Genomic DNA, 27,566 nt, shown 5'->3' with positions numbered 1-27,566 from the left:
GTAACTTTGGTGCACAGCTACAGATGAGCCCACACGACCTCCTTGGTGTCCTTTATTTAAAGGAGCTTCAGTCATTTTAATGCTGTGGTAACTGATGTTATAGTGAAACTTATTTTTCATTGCTAAACACTGTTTGTTATCAAAAACACTATTAAGAAAAAAAAAGGAAGAAAAAATGCTAAATGAACCAGTCACATGAGTGTGTAGGCTTTTGGCCTGTGCGTATGTCCTTCATTTTGAGCCTTGGTCAAACTGCTTCCATGACAAGTTGGGACCGCTGGACAAGACCAAAGCAGACAGAGTAGTCATAAATAGAATCATAGATTTGTCAAAGTTTGAAAATACCTTTAAGATCATCTAGTCCAACTGTCAACCCAGCTGTACCACCCTGTTCACGAATAAACTCTATCACTTCCCTCAGCAGTCTGACTAGGTAAAGTTTCTTCTTGCTTCCCATATGACAAATATAGATTTCCAGGGACATGCCTCTTGGCCACTACTGGATGATGAAATGGGCCCTTAAAGTAGGATGCAAACAGATGTCACCACTGTAAATGAATCACAAGAATTGCCTTCCCAGAGGACATCTCATGTCCATCTTGCTCATTAATCAGTCCCTGACAGTGATCAAAGCCTGATGTTACAAGGGAAGATAAAAAAATAATTGTAATAAACAGAGACAAAAATGCTTCAAGCCAGTGCTATGGGAAAAAAAATGTTCTCTTGACTCTGGACGAATTATTAGCAAATGCCAAGCAACAAAAGGCGAATAGGTGGTTCTGCTGCTGAGAATCATAAAATGGAGTTTCATGGCCAGTGTTGGCAATAGCTGCAGTAAGTGCAGCAGCCAGGGCTGGCTGTGTTTGTAAGATGAAGTCCATAAATTTGGGGAGTAGATAATTTAGGTAAGATACCTGAATTGCCTGAGAATCACCAGCTCCAGGAAGGCTTGTGAGGAGTTCCCTTTGTTTCAGTGAATATTATAACTGGTGCAACTCATTACAGCTTTTTTGTGGTTGGGAACTTTGCTTCAGTGGACTCAAGGAAACCACAGTGTTTCTCAAGAGCTGAACACCTGACCCACAGCTTTCAGATGTGGTTTAGTTTTGTTTTGCCTTTTAAAGGTCACAGATTTAATTTAGAGGTTTTTGTGTTTGGTTTTATGGACTTAAGAAGACATTTGATAGTAGCAGTGTGGAATAATGTCTTCATGGATTTCCTGATGCTAATCAGGTTAACCCTTTTTATTTTTGACATAATTTTTGAGCTAAAGAGATGAACTGAGACTAGGAAAGATGTGCATAGGAAATAATTGCTCTAGCAAGTTCTGATGTATTTTTGTGAAAAATATCTTAAAATATATCTTATGGTTTACCAGCTGTTTGCTCTCTGAAATTTCTCTCCATATCATAGCATCAGAATATACTGCAGGTTACAAGGTAAGCAAGGGAGATGCCTGAACTAGCTCTAACTGAGTGGGAGTTTGAAATAATGCTTCTGCCTTTCATATTTCTTCTGGTATCTAAGCCAGTTTAGAGTGGTTGGCTATTTCCAGCTCACACTTCTGTCTGGGATGTAGATATATGCTTTCAAACCTTAGTCAATTAACAGAAAATACTGACACACACTTTAATATTTGTTTCTCAGTGAAAAATCCTTCCCTAAGTACATTATGGTGTAATTTCACTTGTAGCTGCCTAAATACAAATATAACTCATGCAGATGTGTTTGCTACCCACCTCTGTCTCTGTGAAGCTCTGTGGGCAAATCCAGGGACACACCAGTTCATAAGAGCAGTGAAGCTGCTGCTCTGCTGCTAGCCAGAGGAAAAATCTTTGCCTCATTGAACTCACTGGCAAAACTCTGGTTGACTATTTTTGGGACCAAAATATATACTACAGTGAACACTCAGCACATAAAGAACAAGACTGCCTGTTTTCTCTCACAGAAGCCACTGAACTTGGCAGCTGGACTGTCACTTTCAGCATTGGTGCTAAACAAATCACCTCCTGTGATATCTTCTCACTCTAGAGGAACACAGGTCTTTTTCCACTGTGTTGTTCTAGCATATGGTGTAATTTTCAGCATTAAGAGAGGTTTTGTTTCTTTTCCTACACTCTTGGCACTTGGATTACATTTGGTTTTAGCTGTTTGGGGCTTTTTTCCCAACACAATATAGAAACACATGGAAGCATGAGGTTGCTTTATAGTTGCCAGAATACATAACTTGAAGGATTAAAGCCCAACTAATTCCAACCCATACAGTCTGCATCTCATCCAGAATCCCTGTCTGCTGTCCAGCACTGACTTCCTAGGAGTCCTTTCCCTGCAGACACTTTCCTAGGAAGTGGAAATTAGCAAGTGTTAGCTAATTTCCTAATTAGCCTGAATGCACTATGATGGCTCTGTTTTAGTTGCATATCTATTCTTGGAAGCAGTTGCTCTGGGGTAACAAGGTCTTCTTGTGCTGTGGTGCTGTGAAAGCAGCGATGGACAGGCAGGTCACTTCCACCTCCTTCCCCAGGGGCATCTGTGAAGCTTCCTGAAGGACCATGCTGTGACACCAAGCAGGAAGGCAGAGCCCACTGCCTTAGGACTGAACCCAAAAGGCCAGCAGCACATACTAGCTCCTGCTCCTGCAGTCTTTTCTCTTTCGCAGAGGAATATTTCTGGCTTAAACCTCAGGAACAGAGTGAGGACTGAATCAGTGATTAAGTTATATGCATAGATCACCTGTGAAGGTATTTAATTATTTGTAAAAATAATATATTTTCTTGGTAGAAAATGTAGGCATCATCTGACAACAGAAACCTAAACTTTTCAGAGACAGCACTTAAGCAGGACCCTTAGAGTAGATGGATTGGATTCCACTTTTGGTTAGTAGGCTGATAAATGGTTTATAAAAAATTAATAATAATAGAAATAAGAGATAATAGTAATAATAAAATAAAAATTAGAGAAGACAAAGAGAAAATGAAATCTTTAAGAGACAAAAGACACTTTGTCTTTTTTATTCTCAGGCCTTTGAAATGCCTCAAAACTTCTTTTGGTAATTGCTATGCAAACATATTTGATGTCTGTGAGAAAACATCTGGAAAATTTCAGGGGCATCTGGACATAAATATTAAAAGATCAACAAAAACATGATGTGAATTAGCCATGTGGATACCCATAAAAACCAAAACCACAAAACCCTCCTCCACATCTTTGGCTGCAAACGTGGGTGCTTTCTCACTTGGTTTTAATGTGTTTATGAAGTGACATTCAAAAAGGGAGTGGTCATGACTAATGATTTGGCTTCCTTTCATTTTGATCACTCTCTATTACACTAGAAATTCTCCTGCCTGATTTAATAGGAAGTAGGATAGGGAATGTCCCTCATTCCTTTCCCAAGCCCTCTTCTAAACTTTTGGTGTTCTGTATGGACGTTTTGATTCAGTTTGTGAAACGTGTGCTTGCAAAGGTCCTTGTCCTGCAGGACACAGTCTAGACTTGCACTAATTTCTTTCCGCAGTGGGCAGAGCTACCTGAAAGTAGTTGCTGTGGGCAGTCATTGCTCTGTGTTGCCAGAACACTTAGTTTAGTCTACTCAGGTCTTACTCTAGCATGCTCACTGGTGAGATGTGCTCTGATGAAGGAAAGGTGACTTTAAGGTCCGGCTCACATAGGGCAGCTAAAGGAAAAGAGCAACTTCCATCCAGCTCTCACAAAGTCAAAAAGCAAGCTAAAGTGGCAATTACATAGTTATTTTTTGGCTTATGTAGTCTGGTCTCACGACACTTGAGCCCCTCAGACTGGCAGCATTGCAACTCACTTTTTTAAAAGTGATAAGCACATGAAGGCACACAAACCTCTTTGCTTTTTAATGAGTCTGTAGTGCAGATAATCAAAGGTTTTAGAAGCTGACAGGAGTCAAGCACATATGGACTTGATAACTCAGGTTTTATTACCTTGATTTTCTCTCCGTAAAAAAAATACATAACAGCTTTCTGGCCCCAGAAATGAATACATGAAAGACTGAGCAGTTCTAGTACAGCAGAAGTCCCTTAAATTTTGCAAAGAGAACTGGAAAATGCACAGTTCAGTGATATGGATCAGCTAAGCAATGTTGTGTCTTCTAGGTGCCATCACTTGCTCTTATTTCATCTTTTTAACATTCTTGTTATTTTCTTCCTGGTTTCTAGCTTTGTTTGCTCATTTATTGCAGACTTCAGTGCTATTCACCTCATTCTAAGGAGAGTGTTCAGCTACAGGTCATATATATCCTACTACCCAATCTGGACTGTTCATGGAGTGGACTTCTTTTTAAATGGTACTTCTGTTTCTAAATTGTCTGAAGACATGTGTAGTATTTCACTATGGAAACAGAAATGCTGTAATTGGCTGTTGCCCTCTCCAGTTGCTAACCCACTGGGATACTCCGGATAGGACCAACTGCAAGGTGAACAAATTACTCTAAAAGACTCTCAAGAACAGAAACACACAAATGTTCATATTTGATTTCTGCCCTAATATTTAGTGAGGACTTGATAATTTAAATAAAAGGGCTAATTTTTCCCCAATTTAATCTCCTTTAAACAGTGTGGAAGTTATAAACATTATAATAATGTTACCACTTTCATATTTAAAAATATGCCCTCTAAGCATTTACATTCAAGATTTGTTTTTCTTCAGATGTGTAAATAACGCAAAGCAATTTGCATCTCATGCATAAATCTTTCTCCTGTTGAATGCATATTTAAAAATAAAAATAATCTGGCCCCCAACCCCTTTAATTTGCTTCTTTTCCCACCTCCTCCTATTTACAGCAAGTTAGCTGGCTAATTCTTCCAATGAGAATTTGAAGAGTTTATGTGTGTTTAAAAAATTATCTGACTGAAGTTTTCTTCCACTGAGTAAAAAGAAGCCTAGAGCTGATTAATAGTGTTTCCTTTTCCAGTCCTAATGAATGTTTTTCAGGTTTTATGCATCCCAGATGAATCCATTTTAAATGGTGTGTGTCTGTTTGCTTGCATGAATGTTGCTCTTTCTTGGGATTTATCCCAAATGAGTTTAGCTTCTCTGTACCTTGTAGGACAATATCGATGCTGGCTTAATCAATTTCAATTTGCTGTTAAACCAGAAACTAAGCATTTATCAGGATGAGCCAGGAAGGGCTGAATGGACTTTTCGTGTTGCTGAGGTCTCTTTGTGAAATCTGCTCCATGAAGTTCCTGGAGCTCAGAATTTACAGGAAGCTCTTCTCTGACTTGCACTTACCACCTAGTCTGGATGCACCCTCAGGGTGGTTTTACTCTACATGTTTCCTGCACTGGCAGTGTGTGTGTGCCTACTGATGAGCATCATGGGGCTCAACCCACTAAAAATAACTTCTCTAGATAGTCTTGCTGCCTTTGTAAAAATGCAACCAAAATATCTCATTGAATCATCTTCCTCAGCTCTGACCGGCTCTGCTATTTATGACTGTGGAGCCACTTCTGCCTCCCCGGCTGCTTCACACGGAGCATGGAGCCAGTCCTGGCAGACGTGAGAGGTGCCAGCAGCAGCAGGAGCTCTCTGGTGGGTGATGCCTTCTGCTCACACAGCGAGTCCCGGCCCCGAGCTGCTGGAGATACGGGGTGTTGCAAATTCCCCGGCTCCTGGAGGCAGGTGCTGCTTTAGCAATCAGCTCTGAACTCTGTGGCAAGCTGTGGGTGAGCATTTCTTCCGCTGCTGCCTGATCACAGCAAAGCTAATTTTAAAGTGGTGAGGAAGCGCCGGGAGGTGACAGCAGGATGGTCCCAGCTGTTCATCCCAAGGACGCAAGTGGCATTTCTATCTGAGAGGGAAGGCAGGAACTCCCATTTCACTGCACAGACTGAGAGAGTGGGGAGAAGAGAGTAAAACCTTCCCTAGATTCCTGTTTCACTTTAGAAAAGTGTTTTCAAAGGCTCATCCTCCCTTGCTCTCCTGCAGGTTATATTTAGTTTTAAGCTCTCCTGGCTGCTGCGCTGATAGCTTCTTACTGTTTCTACTGCAATTAATCAGAACAGGATTGATTATGCTTTTGTCTCTGATTGTGTAAATCAGGATCCTTCTGTCTAAAATGAGGGGACCTCTGCTGCCTGGGTACTTGCTTTCCATCCCCTTCCATCCCATGCCATCCCATCTCTTCAGCATGGCCAGGCAGCCAGGCATTCCTGGATTCACGTGTCATGTTGCTCTGGTGTTGAAATCGGGCTGAGGAGAACTGAGGTGAAGGACTAAGCAAGCATCATGGCTTTGCTAAGAGGAGCTGTGAGATGCATGAAGTCGCCATCTTAGGGGGCCTGTTAACCGCCTTTCATGCTGAGGTGCAAGGGGGAGATGAGAGGAGCTAGAGGGCTTTGGCTCACTTGCTCTGCAGCACAGCCAAGCTCATCACTTCAAGTACACTTCTTCAAAACCTGCTTGAATAGGGTAGCGTTCATGCAATATGAACTGGGGACATAAAAGTTTGGATAGAAAAATACCATAGTAAAGAAAGCAGCTCAAGATCCCAGTAGTCTTTTCTAACAGCCTACAGGCTGCTTCCATCCCTGTTTGACACAAAACATCATAAGGGTTTTGGCCCCCACTTTGAGCCTGCCTGGCTCACCTTGAGGCAGCCAGGCTTTCCCTTGAGATCACTGGTCATATTGGGACAACATGAGCACAGAAAGAGCAAGGAGGACGTGTGACACCTTCTGTGTGTTTGGAGAGGTTAATTGAAAGAGCAAACTGTAATTGTAGGAGTCCCCAGCATTACAGACATTAGTGGCTTTGCTGGCTCTTCAGCATTAGCTCTTTTCCTTTCTATCTCACAGCCCATGAGCCTGGCCAGAACACATAATCTGTTTTAGAGTAAGCTGTGCCTGCAAATCAAAATGCTCTTTAAAAATATGTATTTAGACTCAGCACTCCTGTGGGACCAACTGCTTTGCAGGTTTGTAGTCTCAGGTGCAGAAGGGTTAAAATTATTTGCTCAAAGACTTAAGATGCAGAGTACAGCAGGCAGCAGGACCGAGGAGTTGCAGTCCTTAAGGGGCCACTCCTAACACTTTTCCATAATCCCTTCCTTTCAGTTAGTAGCAAATGATAATTTATAACATTGCCTCTTAGGAAAGCAAATGCAGTGTTGCTCTCCAAACGAACCCAGGTCAGAAATCTTACAGTTACACTGGCTAAAACTGCAGGAAGTATTTCTGAAGGACAGACACACTATGCATCTTTTTCTTCCACCTGCCTAAACACTGGGCTGTGTGTTTCTGTTCTGGTCTTAAAGAGGAATGATGAATTGCGACTCCAGCTTGCAGGGTATAGCATTTGATTTTGCTGTATCTGTGGTTAGCAGATCACATTCTTAATACAGCCTTACTTGTCAAACAACAGCTCTGTAGGCAGAGATCAAAGGAGCTGGCAAGAACATGTTTCCTTCACTCATACAGGAGAAGATGAGACGTAACATGATCCTGACCTCTGAAAGTCAGGTACAGCTCTGAGAGTGGGTGACATGAGCCAGGACTTCTGCTGATCATATAACAACAACAAATACTGGTGCCATAACACAGACATGGATTAATTTTTTGCAGGAAGTTGTATTTTTGCAGGTCGTAACCCCGTAAATCTGGAATTAACTGAATGAACGTATCCTGTACTGTTTTTAATTTTAACTGTTTTTATTATATATATATATATATATATATATATATATATATATGAACAAAGCAAGCTGATTCTTAGTAGATTGGGTTGCTAAATTTTGGGTGGAGAAAAAGCAATTCCTTGAGTGATTTACATGTTCAGATTATGTCACAAAGACTGTCTCTGCAGGATTTTATTGCTCCCTAAGTAATACACTGTCTGCCCTTTCCCAGGAAGGTTTTATACCATCAACAAACAGCAGGGGAGTGAAAAATATCGTCTGTAGGACACAGTAAACTCACACAAGTAAATGTGGCTATAAACTATAAGTAAGCTAGCAAATTTACAGATGTTCATTCTAATCCAGATGCAGCTACTGTACCTGCAAGGCCTCACAGATGTAGTTCAGAAGCTGCTTTGCCATGTTGCATGGAGAATTAACAAAGTCACATGATGGTGTTGTTGCCATATTTTTTTTCCCCAGCTGCTAAATGACATTAAAAAGCACTAAATAAACACTCAATATTTTCCTTAAATAAATTTATCGTGTAGCAATTATTGCAGCTAATCTCAGTATGGGTATGTGACTGTAAGTGGGAGGTGTCAATCAATGTAATTAGAAAAGATGTGCCTGGAAAACAACCTGTGCATTGCAATATTGCCCCACTATAAACACCCTACCGCATGGTGTGTCCCTTCTTAGTTACACAGTATAAGTCCTGTGTTGATTCAGGCTTGAATTACACAGTAAATCTTTTTTGTGAATTTATAGACTGTCCCTTTGAAGGCAGAATTGTGCCAGCCTATTTTATTTAAAGTCCTTTTTTTACTGCAGCAGCATGCTTTGGAGATCTAATACCTTATACTCAAAACGCCTGAGTGACAGCAGCTCTGCAAGTTCATGATACTTATAATACATTGCATATTATCAATAAAAAGTTGCAAGACATGTCATAGATCTTATTAACATAACTTTAAATTATGGGTACAAGTTTGACCTATCTATTGATGGATTAGAAGCAAAGCTTAGACTGTTAAACAGAATTAAAAGGCTCAGGGCATCATTAAACAAACTGTTTCAAGTAAAATATCTGTGTTTCACCATAAAAAGTCAAAGCATACCTGAAAAGCTAGCTGTCCCTAAGGCAACTTATAAAGTTTAAAGATATCCATGAATAGCTCTCAAGTATTTTTTTAAAAATTATTTTTGCCATTGCTCTCATATTAATTATCATCCAAATTTCTCCCAGAAACTTTGGCCACCCTAAAAATTTTTGATTTGTGTCTCTCCCAATCCCCCAAAGCAAACCAAAGAAAATAAGCTCTGAACTGCCAGGAGGTCTAGACAGCACCCAAACATTTGGTATCAGTGACACGTAGATTGCCTGCTTGTTGTGTCCCATTTCTGAGTTGAGATTCATTATGTCAAGACTGGAGAGTGCAGTGACAATGAGGCTGCAAACAGAGATTTACAAGGGACTCCTCAGACATGCAGGAGTCTATGCTGGCAGATCCAGCTGAAGACTTTGTACATTAGGTCACAAATTACTCTTCTGCAAATTTTCAGACACATTTTGTAGGGTTTGTTTATTTGTGCATGCTTAGGTAGCTTGACTAATTTTTATTTATGGAGTGGGTTTTGGCATTTTAACCATGGATTCTTTGCCACATCTTTTTGTGTTCTCTTTGTGTTAGCTCTTTGGCAACAGGGAAAAAAATTAAGGCAAGTAATTTAAATGACTTGCCTGAAGTTATGTAGAAAAACAAGGATAGGGCCATAAACAGCTCAGAAATGTCCTGTTTCCTAGCCCTCCTCATATAGCCTGGAAATATTCCTTTTTTTTTTTTTCTGAGAGTCATTAGGATTAACTGTCTATAACACGATAAATAAAGCTTTTTCCCTCCATACTTTACTGTTTAAAACATTGAATTTTATTTTTAGGATGTCAACTTCTGTGTCAGGGAGTAGCGGGGTGTGCTTAGTCTAATAAAGACGGAAGGCAAGAAGCCCAGAAATTATTGCCTTTTTTTCATTTATTTCTATAATATAATTTCTGGATCAAGTACAAAACCATGACTGAGAGAGAAAGAGAACTTTTCCATTGACTTGAGAGGGAATGGAGAGAGACATTGAAAAGAAACGTGTCCAGCTGATGAGTAAGCTGGCATGCATCACTGAGTCATTAGTTTATTCTATTAGAGTGGACTGTGTTTTACTGTTGATTAGAAAAACCCAAAATAACTCAGTCCATTACATATTAAATTAAGAGAACATACACCATGCTCCATAATCACAACTCTCTCTCCCTGATCACTGATCTTGGGTAGGGGGTGGAAGGTGGCAGCCTAAATAGTTTTTTGTTAATTATTACTCCCCTGTGCTTTGGAAAATCCTAAAATTTTAACAACTTTGCTGAGCCTCAGGTCCCTTGAGACCTGACATTGGCAACAACAAAAGCGCATATATATTTGGACAACAGTGTTACAAGTAATTCTGCTGCTTTGTGTTTCTTTTGGTTTAGGTTTTGTTTGTTTGTTTGTTTTGTTGTAATCTCTCCTAGAGTGATAAAAAGCTTTATTTGACAAGTTTAAAAAGTCAGTTTTCACTCCTATTTATTCAGTTGCATGTACTGAATAAATAAAGGCACAAATAAGAGCAGCTTGAGGTCTGCAGTGGACTTCCCTGACTCTTTCAGTTAACCTTAAAGTTCACTGTGCTGAAAACTAATAGCATTTAGTTGTCAAGAAGCCAGAGTAATGACATTTTGTGCCATTATTCTAATGCATTTTTCACTGTGCATTTTCTTTAATTATTTCCATGAGTAATATCATTATGCATTCATGCCAATACAATTCTGATAATTAATTTACATTATGGCAATTTCTTAATGATTTTGATGTCAAAGTTAATAGCAACATCTGATGGTTGGTCTGTTTGAGCTGACATAAATTCAACTTTTAATGTATTGATGCCAAACACAACAGCAGCATCAAATTACACAGCAGAAAAATAAACATCCACAGGGTAAAATCCTCTGTAGAAAAGTCTTGATCCTTACCCGAGGTTGATAGGTTCAAAATAAAACCAATACCCCTAGATACGATGCATGTCAGACTTTTACTTCCTCTTGGTTTGTTTATTTATTTTTTTTTAGACATTAATGGTATTGATGTCTCATGTTTAAGAGACCAAACAAGATACTATCATATTAAAGATGTTCTACTCTTGCCTCCAGATTGTTGCATGTATTCCATATAATAAAAGAAAAAAAATGCATTAACTAAGCTTTTATCTTTCTAGTTCTTTAAGCATGAAGTCTGAACTGCTTTGTAGGGGGAGAATTTAGGACTGATGTCTGAAACCAAATTTGTGTCTTGGTTTGTGATTTCAGTTTGCATCATGTGGTAATAAAATCTGCAAAATACACTTATGTGGAAGTAAATATTGTTAATATCAATAAAACAAAAAACAGAGCAATGCAAAATAATGTTTGAGATCAATATTTTTAGTACATTTTTGCTATATGGAATTGATGCATAGATAAAGAGCCAATTTTATGTGTTGCTGCATATATGTATCTATCTTTTTAATATTGACTCATGTAAGTATTACAAGACAATTAACATAAAATCAGCCAGAAGTCTTCAAGTCTTTGTCTAGGAGACTTGAAGATTTCTTTACAAGTCTATAGGTATTTTTATTTACCAGTTAAATATTTTAGTACACCTTAATATTGAAAAAATGTATGTGAAACAAATTATGATAGCCATAAAATGGTGATGGTTGTTTTCCCTTTATATTTTTAATGAAAAACAAAGCCTCATTCCATGACACAGTCACTAACATAATATTTATTTCCCCCTGCTTCAGCTTGTTAAATGTATAGATGAAATGTTAAAAACCATTAGAAATAAAATTGATCTTGCCGTATATCTCAGCCTTTTCCTGAACTGGCTTTTCATCAATGATATCCACCAAGGGAGTGCACATTTAATTTTACATCGTGAGGAGATAATGATACAGCCTCAATTAGACCTTTCACTGCTGGAGTATAAAGGGCTGCTAGTGCAGACCCAGATAATTTGCCTCTAAAATGCACTACCTTTCCTTCTTCAGACTCCGCAAGCAAGGTGCCTGTCCCTACCTGCTGAACAAGAAGCTATGACTGATTGCTTTTAGCCTCTCTTAAACTTGTCTTCACAAACATGAGCACACATGTTTGCTTGAAGCCAGGCCCCCAAGTTTCAGGCATGTCAGTGTCCATTTTCTGTGTCCATCCTGTGGAGATGAACACTGCTCCACGCAGAGACAAAGTTGGTTGAATGATTTTAAGTCCCAATGGTGTGGGTGAAGGCACAAACAACTGCAATGGCTTAATCCCTCATGAATATTTCTGGGGAGCTGTACTTTGGAAGAAGCCTGTGGGATGAGAGGGACTTGGTTTGCTCAGAATTTTTAACTTGTGCAGCGTACCATGAGTGCACAAGTTCAGCTGCACACCTGCAAGTTCTTGTGAATGTAGGGCTGTGGTAGAGCGAAGGAGAAGAGCATGGATGGGAGGAGATGCCTGAGAGCCCTTGAGTTTCAACCACCCTTTGTTAGGACATACATTCAGACATAATCTGAGTCTACCTCAGCCTTTTGCTCTCAAAAGAGAATTGGTTTGAGGCAGATACTAGTCATACAAGTAAGGAGAGTGAGAGAGAAGACTGGATATGGGAGCCTGATATATGGAATAGGAATTTTTTTGTTGTGCAGGCTCTGTCAAATGCATTTCTTGCTTGCACATTTGTGATGAAGATCTGGGGTGCTTCCCTCTAACAGAGAAATCTAATTTCAGAGCCTTTTTTGGGGGTGGAGAAAAGGGAGATTTTGTTCTCCATAACATTACCCTATATCAACTAAATCATATTTCAATAATAAATTTTTAAAATAATGACATTTCATATTATGGAGACTGAGAAAGGAGTGGAATACTGACTGTCCTTTTTCCTTGGTCTGCAGAAGGTGTGGGTTTTAGCTGTTCAAGTTTCCTTTGGCAATAGGTTAGTCAAGAGCACATCTTGGTTTTAGATGCTCAATGAGAAAGAGCAGTGTAAATGTTATCTTTATTCCAGGTGAGGAGAAAATCTCTGAAAAACATTTCTGAGGAGTGTTATCTTTGTGGGTTGATTGTTGGAAGGTGTAAGAAATATGACTATGATTGTGGTTTGCACACTGAGAGACTCTCCCCCACAACCCACATGGCTTTCTTGCATATGGCGTTTCAGAAACCCCTTTTTTTTCTGCCTCCAGGCATGTGGAATGCCTGTGCAGAAAATATTTTTTATTTTTTTTTATTTTTGTGCAGGGCTTGTCATGAGTTGGACACAACCTCTTTGGAATGCAATGTAGGAGTTTGAAAGGGAGGTTTTAAAAATTCAGAGCTGCCTGAGGACTGTGAGCATTACTAATGAAAATGTGTTTGAGTTTAATGTTGAAACTAAATGTCCCATAGAACAGAATGAAATTAACTTCTTCCCTCCCCAAAACTCATACTGAAGTTTCCAAAGCCTTAAATCTGGCCCAGATAACTTAGCCTCTGAGTGAAAAACTGCTCCCTATGCCTCACATAAACACCCACACCCAGCCATCTCGTATTATCTTCCATTTCTTCAGTCTGCCAATTATTTGTCACACCCCGTTATTGTGGACTATCTTAAATTAGCTCCTTGGTGACTCAAACATTTTTTAACTGCTCAGGAACCAGGAGTTCATCATGTTAAGAAGCTCCCAGGCCTTAATTGTTGTAACAGAAGTCGTTTACTACACGGATGGTGGCCATGAATCACGGCAGAGGCAGCAGGGGCACCACCTGGCAACAGTGCTGTTTCTCCCAAAGCAGGGGATGTTCCACTCATCCCCTACACCAGAGAGACATGGAGTGCCCTACAGGTGGTGGGATGCATCTTGTAGCAGTGTCCCTTTGAGTCATGAAGCCTGAGGGAGATGGCAGCAACAATCCTCTCCTCACTCTCTTTAATCAGGTGTGGGCGCAGAGGCGTGACTGTGGGTATGATCCAGCTGCCTTGGTCCCTAGTGCAGAGGCAGAGAGCACTGGTCCCTTCTGGAGGAACAGTAATTAGTCAGAAGGCAGCCTAGCTACCAAGTACAATGCTCATTGTTTCTCTCCTTGACAGCTAGCTCAGGCTGGTTATTAACACAAAAAAAAAAAAAAAGCTTCCACTTTGAAAGTAATTTTGTTCTCTCCTTCCGCCACTCCTACATTTCCTTTGCAAAAACCATGCTGAGCCACATTACACTGTGGCTAAGGTTGTGGGGTCTCTTTAAGATGCCACTTTGGCGCACGGGTTACGAAGTCTCAGACTGGACCAAGACCAGAAAATCAAGCAGTGGAAGTGGAGGTAGCCTCACAGTTCCCATGGCACAAACAGCTGTACAGTGAGCTGGGAAAAAGTTTTGTGGAGAAAGTTTTGTTCCACAGCACATTATATGGCAGCTTTTTAACAAGAGGGAAATTATGTCCTCTGTTACTTGTTAGACTGGGATTGATTACACTGAATTCTGTAACCCTCTGGATATTTTAAGTCTGCAGAGCACAAAGAGCTTTCACTGTAACTGGACAGTCACCAATGTCCATTTACTGCACTGTCCTTGCCATCCAAAGCTTTCCGTCATACAGTTTACTGACTAGTTGTACCAAGAAACGTGTTTTTAATGCAATGGGTATTTACAATCTGCAACAGTTATATAAAAAGCCTTAAAAAATACGCAATGTCTGACTACTAAATCATATGATTTTAAAGGAGGCTGTGTATATTTTTACATCCACTTTAGACTTACACAGAGAGTATTTCCAATTGTTTACATATGTTAGAATCTCTTGCATTTAAATAGCTCATTATGCAAATATTTACAAAATACATGGATATTTATTTTTACTGTACCCTCTATTCAATCACTGAGCTAAGATTTAATGTCTAAACCATGTCTGCAGAGTTGCATGTGCAGTAATGTATTATGAGTAATTATGTACTATATACAGTTATGCAACAAAAATAATAGGTTCAAAAAATATTAGCCTTTCAAAGGCAAGCACCCAAATTTATGGAGCATCAGAGGTAAGGTGCAATCCTATTTCAACCCCCAGTTATGCACATATGCCTTATACCATGATCTTCATTAGCTGTGTTCTGGTTGTGCCCCAGCTGCCTTCAGCTGCGATGGGTGGGTATGTCCCACACTGTGCCACAGGCCAAGGCTCCAGCCAAGCCTTGGGATCAGACCAAACCAAATTTATAATGTTTCCCAGGCAAGGACTTTTTCCTGGATTTGGTCACCTAAGCAACTGACCTGGCTCAGCGCGCATGTTTCTGATTTTCCCACTCCAACAGCAAGAGCTTGCAGAAAGAGAACGCCCTGTACTAATTCACCTCTCCGGCTGGAGCCATACACCAAGCAGGACTAATTTTGCATTTGAGACATTTGAAAGAGCACTGTGTTCTCATATAATCAAAGACAGACTGAAGTAATTGTGTTGAAGGGTTTTCCTGACCAGAATATCTTCCACCAGGAAATGCTGCTTTGTCGGAATTGAAATACTTCATAGGAACATTTTGTTTATGATGATATTTTTTGACAGAAAAAAGTGAGCAATTCAAAATCTGAAGAAAGTTCTTCTCACTGCTGGTTGTTTCAATGTAGGCTTGATTTAAATTCTTTGTTTCAGAGCATATATTATTTATATTTACTATTAATTAGTTAAATATTATTAAATCCCCTGCACAATGCCCTTGGAACATTTCAATCATGTTCATTCTGACATTGACCAATTTGATTATTAGAAGGCTTCAATAAGTTTGGGTTTTAACAGTTATGTGTTTATCGGCCCTTCTGCATGCACAGGGCTTTCTTATATTTTAAGAAAACAAGAAAATTTCAGAAACTTAATTTCAACAGAATTTATAACTGCTAGAGGATGACATTCAGTCTTTTAAAAATTTTTTAAGAGGATAAAGTTTTGCAAGTTAAAAGCGGCCAAAATAAATCTAAAAATTATTAAGCGATCTCAATAATAGATGGCAACTTTTGTTCCATCTACTACACTGCAAACAATTTGTCCTTGGAAGTTACTCTGAAAACAGTATTTCATTTTTTAAGTAGTAGAATTTATAGAGAATTTGTAGCACAAAGAGAAGATACTTGAAGCCAGGTTTTTTTTTAATGTTAGCTGAATCAGTGATGAATATGATGCATACATTTGAATGTAGTTAAAATTTCCTAAAGCTAATTTATAGCAATATGCATCCTGCATATTGATAATGTCCTAATAAAACCTGACTAAATAGAAGTTATCTTAAACTGAAGACAGGCTGGACTACAGTAATATAATTTGGATAAAGATTTCTCAGGATAATTAAATGAATCTGATCATAAATCTTTTATTTCCAGTTCCCAAAACATTTTGTAACTTCCTGGGTATTTATATTAATTGACATGTGTCTCACTACATTCTGATTATGGAAAAAGATAAAGCAAAATAGTGATGAAGGAGACTTATGTAGACAAGTATCAGGAAATGTGAAGAGTTTTATTAAAAAGGAAAGCTTTCACAGCATTCCATGCTAAATAAAAAGTGTTTGGCTAGCGTATGACATAACGGATCAGGATTCTTTAATTCATTACTCATTTGCTCTCTTTGGAGACATTTGGAAATAGGAGTGCTCACAGCAGGCGTGCTCACAACTGTAACGTGGGTAGTGAGAAATCTACCTCCATACAGTGCACTGTGACAAGCCCTTGTTTGGCTGTAGGCTTGACTGCTTTTTATGTCAAACATTAATTGGCTGGGCAAAAAGAGATCATCTTGGTTTTCCACAGACCCTTAGCCTGAGGTGGCTTCAACACCACCCAAGCATTTTGACATTTAATTTGCTATGAGCCACTTGTTGGGAATTCTGATAGAGAAATCAGCTTCTGATCTTCCAGGGACTGGGAATTTTGAACAACTTTCCTACAGACATATTGAGGAGCAAGAAAGCCAAGAGGGATTATGAGATGGATCCCAGGGTGTTTATGAAAGGGATTATAGACCACGTTTTTCTGCAGCAGCAACCAAGTGTGGTTGGTGGCTCAGGAGTTTCTTTTGTTTGCTGAAGCAGACTTGTCCAAACTCAAAAGGACCAATGTCTTCTCAAAAGCTTCAACTCCTTTCTGGAGGCCAGCAAAAGCTGTCTGAGGCATAGGTTCCTGCTGCTGAAACCCAGGGCCAGAACTCAGACCAGCTGCTGGTGTCCTGTCTCTTCTGTCTTCCTTCTCCTCCTACTCCCACCTCAGTCTCACAGAGTAGTCTTGGGAGAGCCAGGCAATGTAGACATCACATTTTCACATCTAAAACAATGGATGAAACATTGCATAAGCCACTCAGATGAAGGCAATGATGCTTGATTAAAATATGGTAGGTGTGCCAATCACTACTGCAGTGAGGCTGCACCACCGAGTCCACTGCTTGGAAGGCATCAACCCAAGCAATTCTACAGTCTCAGCTTGCTCTGCTCTAAACTTAAGACTCTTGTTCTGTTTCCCTGACTCCCTCTTCTATCTCTGGAGATATGTTCCATCACACCAGCTCTGTTTCAGGTGGAAAGCAGAGTGCCTTTAAAAAGAAAGAGAAAAAGGAAGGCAAAAACCAGGACACACCTATGCATTTCACATGTGACTTCCACCCACCTCCTGCCATATAACTACAAAAATATTGAGCTTATTTATGTATAAATAAAAACACTTTTTCATTACTGCAACTTGTAAATAGGAAATGAAGTCACAAACCTCGAAATTATAATGGCAGGCACACAAAGACACAGTTGCTGGCACGGAATTCAATTAACAGATAGCAATCACCCTTGGGTGACTGTGTGAGGTGGAAATATACAGGCATGCTAATAAGTAATATCTTAAAGCCAAGGCGTTTATCAGCCAGCAGCCAGACATGGGCATAAGTGTGGGCAGGCAGCACTGCTCTGGGATATTTAATAAAACCTGCTCTCTTCACTTGAGGATTTGTGTTTAATCATTTGGTAACATTTTAGAAACATCTAGCCTGGGAAGCTTCTCAAATGGAAATGCTTAGGTCAGAAAACGTAGAGAGTTATTTACTGATACTAAAATAGCCAAAAGAACAGAGTGGATTCTAGGTAATATTAGCAGAATTCTTTGTTGCCATCTTTTTGACCTTTTAAGTTTCTGGGGTATGCCTGCTACGTGAATTGCAGCCTTATCTGGGTAAACATGCAGGAGGCGTTCATTAATACTGGGAAAGTGAATGATTGAACTGCTGTTTGAAATATAATTTTAACTCTTCTTTGCTTGGTTGAAAGCCTAAAGCTAAAATAGTTTTCTTCTAAGCTCCTTGAACTTTAATTTGCATTGCATTTTGGCCTTTCAAAGGCTTCAGGCAGGCTAAGGCTTGCCATCTGCTGAAAGATGTTCAATTTAAACTTTCTCATCGGGGCTCTCTTTGTGCCACAGCAGTAAGGTGAACTCACAGGTCTGTTTTGCATGGCTAAATACCACTGCTTGGAGGAAAGGCAAATCCAGTAGCAAAGTCATGAGTTTCTTTAAAGCAAGGCCGTTCAACTTAGGGAGACATTTGTTAGGAGCTTCATAAAGAAGAAATGTAAGGGATGGTGTTAGTACATTTTTGGGTAACTCCCCAGGGTTAAAGGATTCATAAAATGAAAGTGGTTTGGAGCAGGACATAGGAGGCTGGCCAGATTAGTGATGGGACATGCAGGAAGCAGCCTATGTCAGCCATTACCAAGGAAGGCTGGAGGGTGTTGGCTGTGAAGCAGACACTGTTGCTAGTATGTGCTCTTATGTTTTGGTTTCAACCTGGCTATGCAGTCATACCTTCTGTGGCCATTGGCTCTGCCCCTCAGCTGGGTTGGAGACAGCAGAAGGTCTGTGGTGCCTTCACTCCTTCCCTGAGAGCGGGGAACACGCCTTTGGGCACACTGCCTCAGCAGCCTGCACTGTCCCTCCCACCAGTGTGGCTGCCTGCTTTACTTTCTTTGGAACATTTCTGATGCCCATGCAGACTCTGGTGGTCCCCAATAGTTGTCATAGTCTTTAATGAGTATACTTGAGAGAGCAGATCCTGAAGTAAAAGGGACCATTTCTATTGGAATGTCAAATTAAACTGTCATCCCAATAGTTGTGTAGCAGCTGAAGCAGCGTGGTTATTGTCCAATTTGCAGAGTCTTAGTCATTTTGCTTTGTCAGAGGAATCATTCAACAAGTGGGCTGCAGCAGATGTTAGAGATGGGCAGTGACATGCAGCAAGCACCCTCTAACAGGTGCTCTCAGTACCTGCTCCCTCTTCCCCTGGGGGTTCACGCGACTTACAAATCAGTGGCCAGAGCCCCTGCCAGCCATTTTCCACACTGCTGGCATGCAGCCCAGTCTGGGCTCTGCTCAGGAAGCTGTAAAACGGCTCTGAATAGCTGCTGTGAAGCTGTCCCTGTGCTGCTCCTGTCACAAAGAGTTTTCAGTGCCCGCCTCAGTAATGGATGGGTTTCTCCTATACAGAATGCCAAACAATGCAGTGATACATTCAGGTTTTATTAGTGTGAGTTTAGCGTGGCCGCGTTATTCATAATGGAAACAGCAAGAGAGCTGCGCTGTTCATCCCAAACGCGGGACCATAAATCCTGTGAGCCACGCAGCACCGTCGAGTGATGTGTTTGCACCACTTATTTAGCAGGAAAGCTATTTGTAGTCCCTCTGTATGTAAACCCAAGCTGTCTTAATACTGCAAGCCCAAACTGTGTTGGAGGAGGTAATAGCAACAAAAAAATAGCAACCAGTACATTTTAGAAAACCCAGTCGTAACTCTACGATACCAGGGCTCAGCCCCCGCCGCCAAGTGAGAGGGGAGCAAGTGCTGTGCATGGGTGCTCTGCTGAGGGGCTCAGCCCCTGCCCATCTCTGGGCTGTGACAGGGGGATGCTGCCTTTGCTTCAGGACAGAACATGGATCTGCTTTGCCAAGGAGTGTGCGTTTGTGGGGGACATGGGGAGAAATCGTGCTGCTGCTGCCTTGGTTTGCTTTCGCAGAGAGCAGCTGCGGCAGCGGGGTGTGCGAGGTGCGCCCGGTGCAGGTACATTAACGGCCTGAGTGCGGGCAAGCTGGTCAGGAATTAAAGACAGTTGTAATTTACTGTGATGAGGACACACCACCTGCCTAACATAAATGAGGATTTTAGGTGTCAGGAAGCAGCACCTTATGCTGATTTGCTGATTTGCTGTTATGTGTTCCTTGGGAGACTGTCCCAGAGGGAGTCAGCCTGGGCTCACAACGGGGAGGAAGGAGAGGCTTGGGAGAAGCTAGGCTGAAAGCACTGCCTCCCTTCATGTAGGCTCCTTGTGACTGCGAGGGAGATGAAGCTGACTGATGTGTGCTTCTGCATTCAACCCAGTGACCTAGAAATGAAGGGCTAGAGAAACTATTACCAGCCTTTTCAACTACTGCCTCTTGCAGAGCTCCTGTCACCCTGCTTCCATCAGCCTTTGCTTGGGCGGGAAGCTGGGCAGTGGGAGCCTCCATCACCTGTGGCCTAAGCACTGTTTCTTTGATGCTGCACAGCACTCATTGAGGGAAACGTTCATGAGAAGATTCATGCACATTTTAGCTGTGAGTATTATTAGTAGACTCAGATGCAACGGCTCAGGGAAACTATTGAGGAGGTGCTTCTGCAGAAAATATTGTGGAGACACCTCCCCATCTCTCGTCCCCCATTCTCTCTTGTATTCATACCCTCTCCAGTATGGCCATTAAAGCAATTCATCCTGGGCTGAGAGAAGAATTTCTGATTTCCTAAGCCTCACCTCTGAAGCAAGCACTCTGCACTTCTCCAGCTACTTTGTTCACAGCTGCTAAAGGTTAAATGTGTTTGTAGAAAATCAATTGTGTGGTGGCCCTGCTCTCCCTTTCCCCTCAACTTCTCAGGGGGAAAATAGCCCCTGGATACATGAAGAATATGAGTTCACATTTCTTCATCTCAGAACACATGCATTTATGCAAGAGGATTAAAGGATATGTTTTATGATCCTGGTACAGCGACACTTCTCTTAATTCAGTGCTTGGAAGAGTGACAGAGGCTTCTGGAAGTATTGGTTATTATGCAGGGCATGTGTTTTAAAACGTTAAGTACCTTGATTGTCTCTCACATAGCTAGTGCTGTCAGCAGTTTGCACAGTGCTTTTATGTGCGTTTTTCCTCCCTGAGACACCTGTGTTAAGTTCAGAACTGATTCTGCTTCTGAAGCAATTTATTAAACATCTTCAGTGCACCACTTCTGTGAAGAGGTCAATTTCTTTCTGCCTAGAGATGCAAAACTCTGGGCTTCAGTTGGTAAATGCAAGTATTAGGTGAATTTCTCACTGTTTAACTTGAGCTTTCCTTCAATCTATTCTCTCTAGTGATCCCCCCTTTAACACAGGAATTTATTATTCATGTGGAGACATGCTACTGTACCAGTCTAGAGCAGGTGCAGTTGGGTAGCCTGGCAGACACACACACACACTCTGCTCTTCACCCTCTTCTGGAGGACACATTTTCCTGATGACTGAAAACATCTGTTTCTTTCTCTTATGTTCCTTTGTCTTGCTTGCAGGGTGCTGGTGTGGTGGTGGTGGGTTGGGGCACATTCATGTCGTGAGGCTCCTGGAGCACGAACAGCCTGAAACTGGGCCCTAAAGCAGCTCATGCACAGGCAGCTGGATGCCTGTGAGGAGCCCCTGGCTTTCAGTTCTCTCTGAGGTGGCCTCCCTGGAGGTTAAAAACAGGACTCTGGGAAGGAGTCCTGCCCCAAAACCCAATTTTGGTAATGATTTTCCTTTTCTTACTGCTTGAAGGTCTTCAGGGTGGTGTTGTCTATACATACTCACCCTCCGAGGTCCAAATACCTCTAGGTATCCTTGTTTGTGGGTGGGCTTTTTATTTTTGTTTGCTTTGTTTTAAATTTGGATATTTCTGATATGCAAATAGACCTGGATCACATCTGTACTTACTAGATATAACAGGTTTAATATCAAAACACAAATTTTAGGTGTGATGAACTGGATCCAAATTAAAATTTACTTTGCAAGACTTCTGCATGAACATATTCCCCTCTTTTTTTCTGCCACCCATCATTCTTATCATTGTTCTGGGATCACTTTTATTTTGCTATTCCAGCTAGGAATATGGGTCATGGTGTTTGGCTAGCCCACCAGTTCTGGAGGGAGCACATTTGCTGAAATAAAAATTGGCAGGTATTCCTAAAGTTATCCCTAGGACCTTGGTCAATCTTTAATGAGTAGACCTGAGACAGCAGATCCTGAAATAAAAGGGACCATTTCTATTGGAATGTCAAATTAAACTGTCATCCCAAGACAAGTGTGGACATACAAAGTCGGTATTTCCCCTGAACAGTGAATACTTTGGTAAAATTCTTACATTACTTATTACAGAAGATACAGCTTTTTGGCAAAATTTTTATTTAATGAGATTATAATATAATTTTCTGGAGTGTATTTTGCATCACATGTGGTTTCAGGTTTTTTTTTTTTGTTTTGTTTTGTTTTGTTTGGGTTGTTGTTTGGTGTGAAATTTTTTTTTAATTTTATTTTTTTTTTCTTTCTGTAAGACTGCAAATTTAAGAAGCAAAACTGATTACAAAAAGTACCTGGAGAACATTTATCAGTGGGAAGTAGCAGACTCAGAGCTAGTGATAGTGTTTTTCTTCTTTCTTTTATCATAGAAAGGGTCTGTATAAGTATGTACCTGAATCACTAAAAATGTCCAGTTCCCAAGGATGCTGACCAACTTGGTGTTCTTAGTTTTGATTTAAATGAAATATTTTCAGCATGAGGTTCATTTCCAAACAAATCAAACAAAAAAAAAATCTTAATCTTGAACCGTAAGTGATGCTTCACATTTCCTGTTGGAAAAGATTTCAGAAGCTCATAAAATGTCTCCAGCCTTTACAATATATCAAGTCATACTAATTTATGGTAGTCAATGAACAGTCAGAAATTGTGCAGGAGAGAGATGGAGAACCTATAATATTTACTTTCTTTCAGAACTGTATATCAGAGGGCTTTTTGTTTTTGTTTGTTTGTTTGTTTTTTTTGTTTTTTTTTTGTTTTTGTTTTTGTTTTTGTTGCCTTATACACAGCTCAGGCACAGCATCTCTTCTTTCTTGCTTCAGGGGAAAAAAAAGGAAAAAAATGAAAGAGGGGAAAAAAAAATCTACATATTTGTGTTATGTTCTCCAAGTAGCAAATTCCCTCTGCCAGCTATCTGTGGGTGTGCAGCCCTTCCTCAGGAACATGCTGTATCTTCTGAGTTCCTGTGTTTGTGATACCACAGTGCTTTTGCTCTGAAGAACATGAATGGGGCCATTATGAGGGGCCGACAGATAATTAAGATTCTGAGAAGGGTAGGCTGCTAAAAGCGTGTTTAGTGAGGAAATTACAAGGCCAATAAAAAAATGTCTTTGCGAGTTCCGATTGTATTCTTTTCTTCCGTGGGTCTAATTTTTCAAGGTCTGGCTGGATCATGATGAAGTTTTCTTTTATAGTTTTTTTTTTTTTTCTTCTCTCTACAACAGGAGCTGAGGCTGGAATATAAGTCCAAGTTAATGAAGCAGCCTCAAAGTTGAGGAGGAAGAGAATAAACTGCAGCTCTGAGGCACAGACCATTGGAGATCCCTCTTTCAAACCCTGCCTTTGCCACTCACTGGAGTTATTTGGTTTGGGAGCAAGATAAGAATTCACAATATCTGATTTGTAGAAATAGCCTGGAGGAAGGAAAAACAGACAGAAATACTAATTTCAGATATAATTTTCATCTCTGTTTTCTAAAAGACTTTCTCATATCTAATAGCATTAAGCAAATACAAAGTACAGATTTTGGGGAAGCTGTGCACCGACTGACAAATGCATCTCCAAATAGCCCACAGTTCAGCACTTCTTTTTCTGTCAATACTCCATGACCAGGAAAGGTTTGGAGCATAATTCTCTCCCAGTAATCTATCTTCTCCCTTTCTCTCTCTCCCTTTTTTTTTCTCTCCTAGTAAGAAATAGACCTGGAAATTCATTGCTGATTTCCCAGGAGTGTTATTCATGCCAGTTTATTTATGTATTTATTATTCAAGTGCAAACTGTTGCAGTTCCTTGTGGTAAACTGCAAATCAAACTGATAGAGGCAGAGGGCTGGCTGTCACACCAAGTGCCATAGAGACGAGTGCTGATGCTGTGGCTGCTGCTGCCCCTAAGTGAGGAGGTGTGAGGACAATTCAGCCTCCTTGGTGCTCAGGGCTGCCCAGGCCTTGGCTAGAGCCGGAAAAAAACAGTATGCCTTCAAAAGGATTTAATTGTCTTCAGCAGGACATTTAATACAACTATGTTTTAACATGTGAGCATAATGGTTTATTGTGTTTAAGTGTTGGAACTGCAGCTAGGAGAAATCTATATTAAGGCTGATAAGAAAGGGACAACTTCAACTTGGAATGTGATCAATTGCAAAAATAAAAGATGTCTCTAAAGCAGCACTTGTTTCTAGGCTTCCTTCTTATTCCTGATTTTTCATACAATTTCTCATAATTTATTCACATCCATGTACACAGTCCTTTGTTACTGAGTGGAAAACCTACACAAAGGCAGTTCATTGATTACACAGAGGAAAAAGTGACATTCCTGTCAATGCTTAAAGAAATCAATTTAAAAGAGTTGTCATTTTACTTTATTGACTTAGTATTGTTCCCTTTCATAACAAAGGATAAAAATGTTAGTTTGAAATTGCTGTGTTTCTTTGTGTAGTATGTTGATTTCCATGCAGATATGCTGATTTACACTAGCAGAAGTCCTAATTGTTTATTCGAATGCCATCTTCCTATGTCAACCTTGTAGAGATATAATGTTCCTGTATTTTTTCACGTGACCTTGTCTCATCTGCAAAGCTCAAATTTCATTGCCACTCTGGGAAAGGTTACTGGTGAGAAATGTTTGAGCCTTAAATGGATTCTTAAATTTGAATAGGACTTGTTTTTTTATGTGTTGAAAACCAGGCTTAGATTCAAATACCTCAGAAACTTGAGAAGATTCAAACTTGATTTAGGCTGAATTGTGCAACTTAAATCTATTTCAAGTACCTAAATAATTCTGTGTGCAAAGAGTGTAAATCCATATGTACATGTGTGTGTGTACACACAGAGGCACAATGTAAGTATGTTGATACATAACCACACAAAGGTACATGTCTTGTTTTAGTCTCATACTTGGAAATAATAAGTCACTTATATATCTTTCACCAGAATTCCACCATTGTTTACTCTACTTCCTTAAAGAGAATTCAAAATTTAAAAGTTTTTAGATAATTTCTTGAGTAGGTAACTAATTACTGATGGGAAAAAAAACCCACAAAAAAAACCCCCCACAAACCAAAACAAAACAAAGGAATCAATTTCAGGTTTTTGGAAATTTTCTCTCACTGGCCATGAACTAGATTTTAGGCATAAATGTGAACATGCAAACTAATAAACATCATTGTTCTATATGGAGGTCAGTATAGATTTCAGTTTGAGCAGGACCATGAAAAGAAGAAAGCCGTCTTTATACGGCTAATACAAGGTAAATACATTTTGGAAGTGTGAAGTAGTGATTGGCAGGCAGAGGGAAAGGATGTTGTGTGGGATGGATGGCAAACCATGGAATCAAAATGTGGAAATGAAGTAGACCATTGTGGTTGTTTTTGAGAAAATCACTGTCTGACTCCTGGTTCTGCAGAAACAAAGACAGGGTGGCCTGGATTTGAATCCTTTTTTACCAGCAAATCCGGTCTTCAGGACAGTTTGCATAACCCATTCCAGCTTTGGCTCATGTCTGTTCTGAATAAGCAGTTAAGTAGTTTGGGTATTTTTCAGTTCCCTGTGGGCTGGCAGAGAAAAGAAATGCAGCAGAGCGGACTGAAGGAGATGATTTGTGTAACTTTTGCTGGCCTGCATGGATGCACCTCCCTGAAGGCAGCAGCATTCAGCCACCCTCATTCCCAGTACTGACTGGTGTACCAGGTAGAAGGTGCTGTTCTCACAGACAGAAGATGTTCGGTGCTCAGTGCTTCAAACACCTGTTTACAGAGCTTCATATAATTTAGGAGCATAATAGAGCTGTCTGCTAAAAATTTGGGGCGTTTTGAACCTGGTGCTGGCTCCAGCTTGGCAGGAATAGCTCCAATGGACACAGGAAAAACAGAGAAAGCAGTCAAGTGTTATACCCCTCCCCAAACCCTTGTTTATGAGCTGGTGCTAAACCTCAGCTGTACTGCAGACTCTTCCTATGAGAGGATCCAAATGTGTTGTTAACAAACCAAATCACAGGAGCCAAATTTCATCAGCAGGTTTGTAGCTGGGACAGTTTCTTATGTGTGTAATTTTTTCCATATGGATGTGACTTCATAGCAGGACGCAAGACATTAAAAGGGAGAAAATCAAACTTTGGCTTAAATTTGTCTCACCTATGAACACATATAAGTTTAAAAAAAAATTTACTGAGCTGTTGAGAAAGTGCAAGGCTGGTGTTCCTCAGTTTGCAAAGACAAATATTTAGTTAATGCCAGCATTCCAAGGACCTGGACAAGACTTAGCCCTTTGGTGCAAAGTGCCCTGCAAATCCAAGGTATAAGACAGCTCCTGTCTCCAGGAATTTGCCTTCTCTGCTCATAACCTGCAAGGAGGGAGAATATCCTGCCTGAGGCATTGCAAGCGGCTAACTGGAAAGCTGAAAGCAGAACCCAGTTCTCCAGCCCAGTGCCTTGCATGATGAGCTTCTCTCTGGATTGGTTACTGCTTTCCCACAGCAGTGCTCTGCTGCACTAATTGGGATTAGGTCCCCATTGCACTTAATGCTTCCTGAGCACAGAGGAGGAAGCAAATTCTGCCATGAAAAGCTCGACAGTTGTAGCTGCTTAATTGATGGGGTTATTTTAAATCCAGTCAGTTAAATTGCTACGGTCACCCTTTATTATAGCCTAGGCAATTTTATTTCAAGTTAGCTTTAATCAATTAGGAATTGATTTTAGCTAAGTCAGTATAAGAACATCTGATCTGGTTTAACAAAATTGGTTTTAGAGAAGTGAAATGGGTGCAGATTCAGCATGAGCCCAAAGAAGGCTTGCTTTCTCTTTCTGCCTGCTAATGATCAGGTACAAGATATCCCAGTAAAACCCCAGATCCTGCACAGCTTTAGCAGATCCTACCCCCATCTTAAGCCCTGGCAAAATAAAACATACAGAAAGGCAGATAATGATGGTTGCCTTAATGAAGGACTCTCTTGTCAGCAGCTTGCACACGTATGCACAAGCACATCCTTGTCCTGACTGCACTGCTCAGTGGAGGAGCTTTGGGAGCACCAAGTGACACACAAGTTGAGAACTTGCTAACTCTGCCTGCCCAGGCTGCAGCTCTCCAGGTCACTGAGGCAGCAAACCATCTTGGTCTTCCACTGTGTACTTTTAACACACTTGTTTTCAGCCAGTTTAGTGTTTTGAAAAGGTTTGCAAAGATGGCTGAGCTGGAGGTATGGTAAGGAAAGTGGCTGGGAGCAGGTGGAGGTAGGAAGAGGAAGCAGCAGTTCTGCTTCTTGGCAGAAGTGTGGCACTATATTGTGAGAATGGAAATCCCAGGAGAACTGAGAATTATCAATAGAGAATTTGAGCTATCACAGTTTCTAATGATGTCTTGCCTTCAGGGCTATGAAGCATTTGCAAAGTTTTATGACACTTTTGAAGCTTATTTCTCCAAATGACTATTCTGTTATTTTTACCATGCTGTAAATGGATACTATGCTTAAACACACCCCCCCCCGGCCCCATCTCATTCTCTTCA

At 40.5% G+C, this 27,566-nt stretch overlaps 1 long non-coding RNA gene across 1 annotated transcript in view; it reads left to right on the top strand.

The window, feature by feature from the left end:
* Positions 1 to 24,215, top strand: part of LOC121335863 — a 60,382-nt gene extending 36,167 nt beyond the window's left edge. The window contains exon 4 of the long non-coding RNA XR_005952660.1: positions 23,295 to 24,215. This is a non-coding gene — a long non-coding RNA (uncharacterized LOC121335863). The remainder of the gene's footprint in view (positions 1 to 23,294) is intronic.
* The last annotated feature ends 3,351 nt before the right edge of the window (positions 24,216 to 27,566 follow it).

The sequence above is a fragment of the Onychostruthus taczanowskii genome, unplaced genomic scaffold, assembly GCF_017590055.1.
Source record: "Onychostruthus taczanowskii isolate IOZ18803 unplaced genomic scaffold, ASM1759005v1 scaffold21, whole genome shotgun sequence".
Classification (NCBI taxonomy): domain Eukaryota; kingdom Metazoa; phylum Chordata; class Aves; order Passeriformes; family Passeridae; genus Onychostruthus; species Onychostruthus taczanowskii.
Note: the sequence above shows the minus strand (reverse complement) of the source record. Positions and strands in the feature narration are given on the sequence as shown.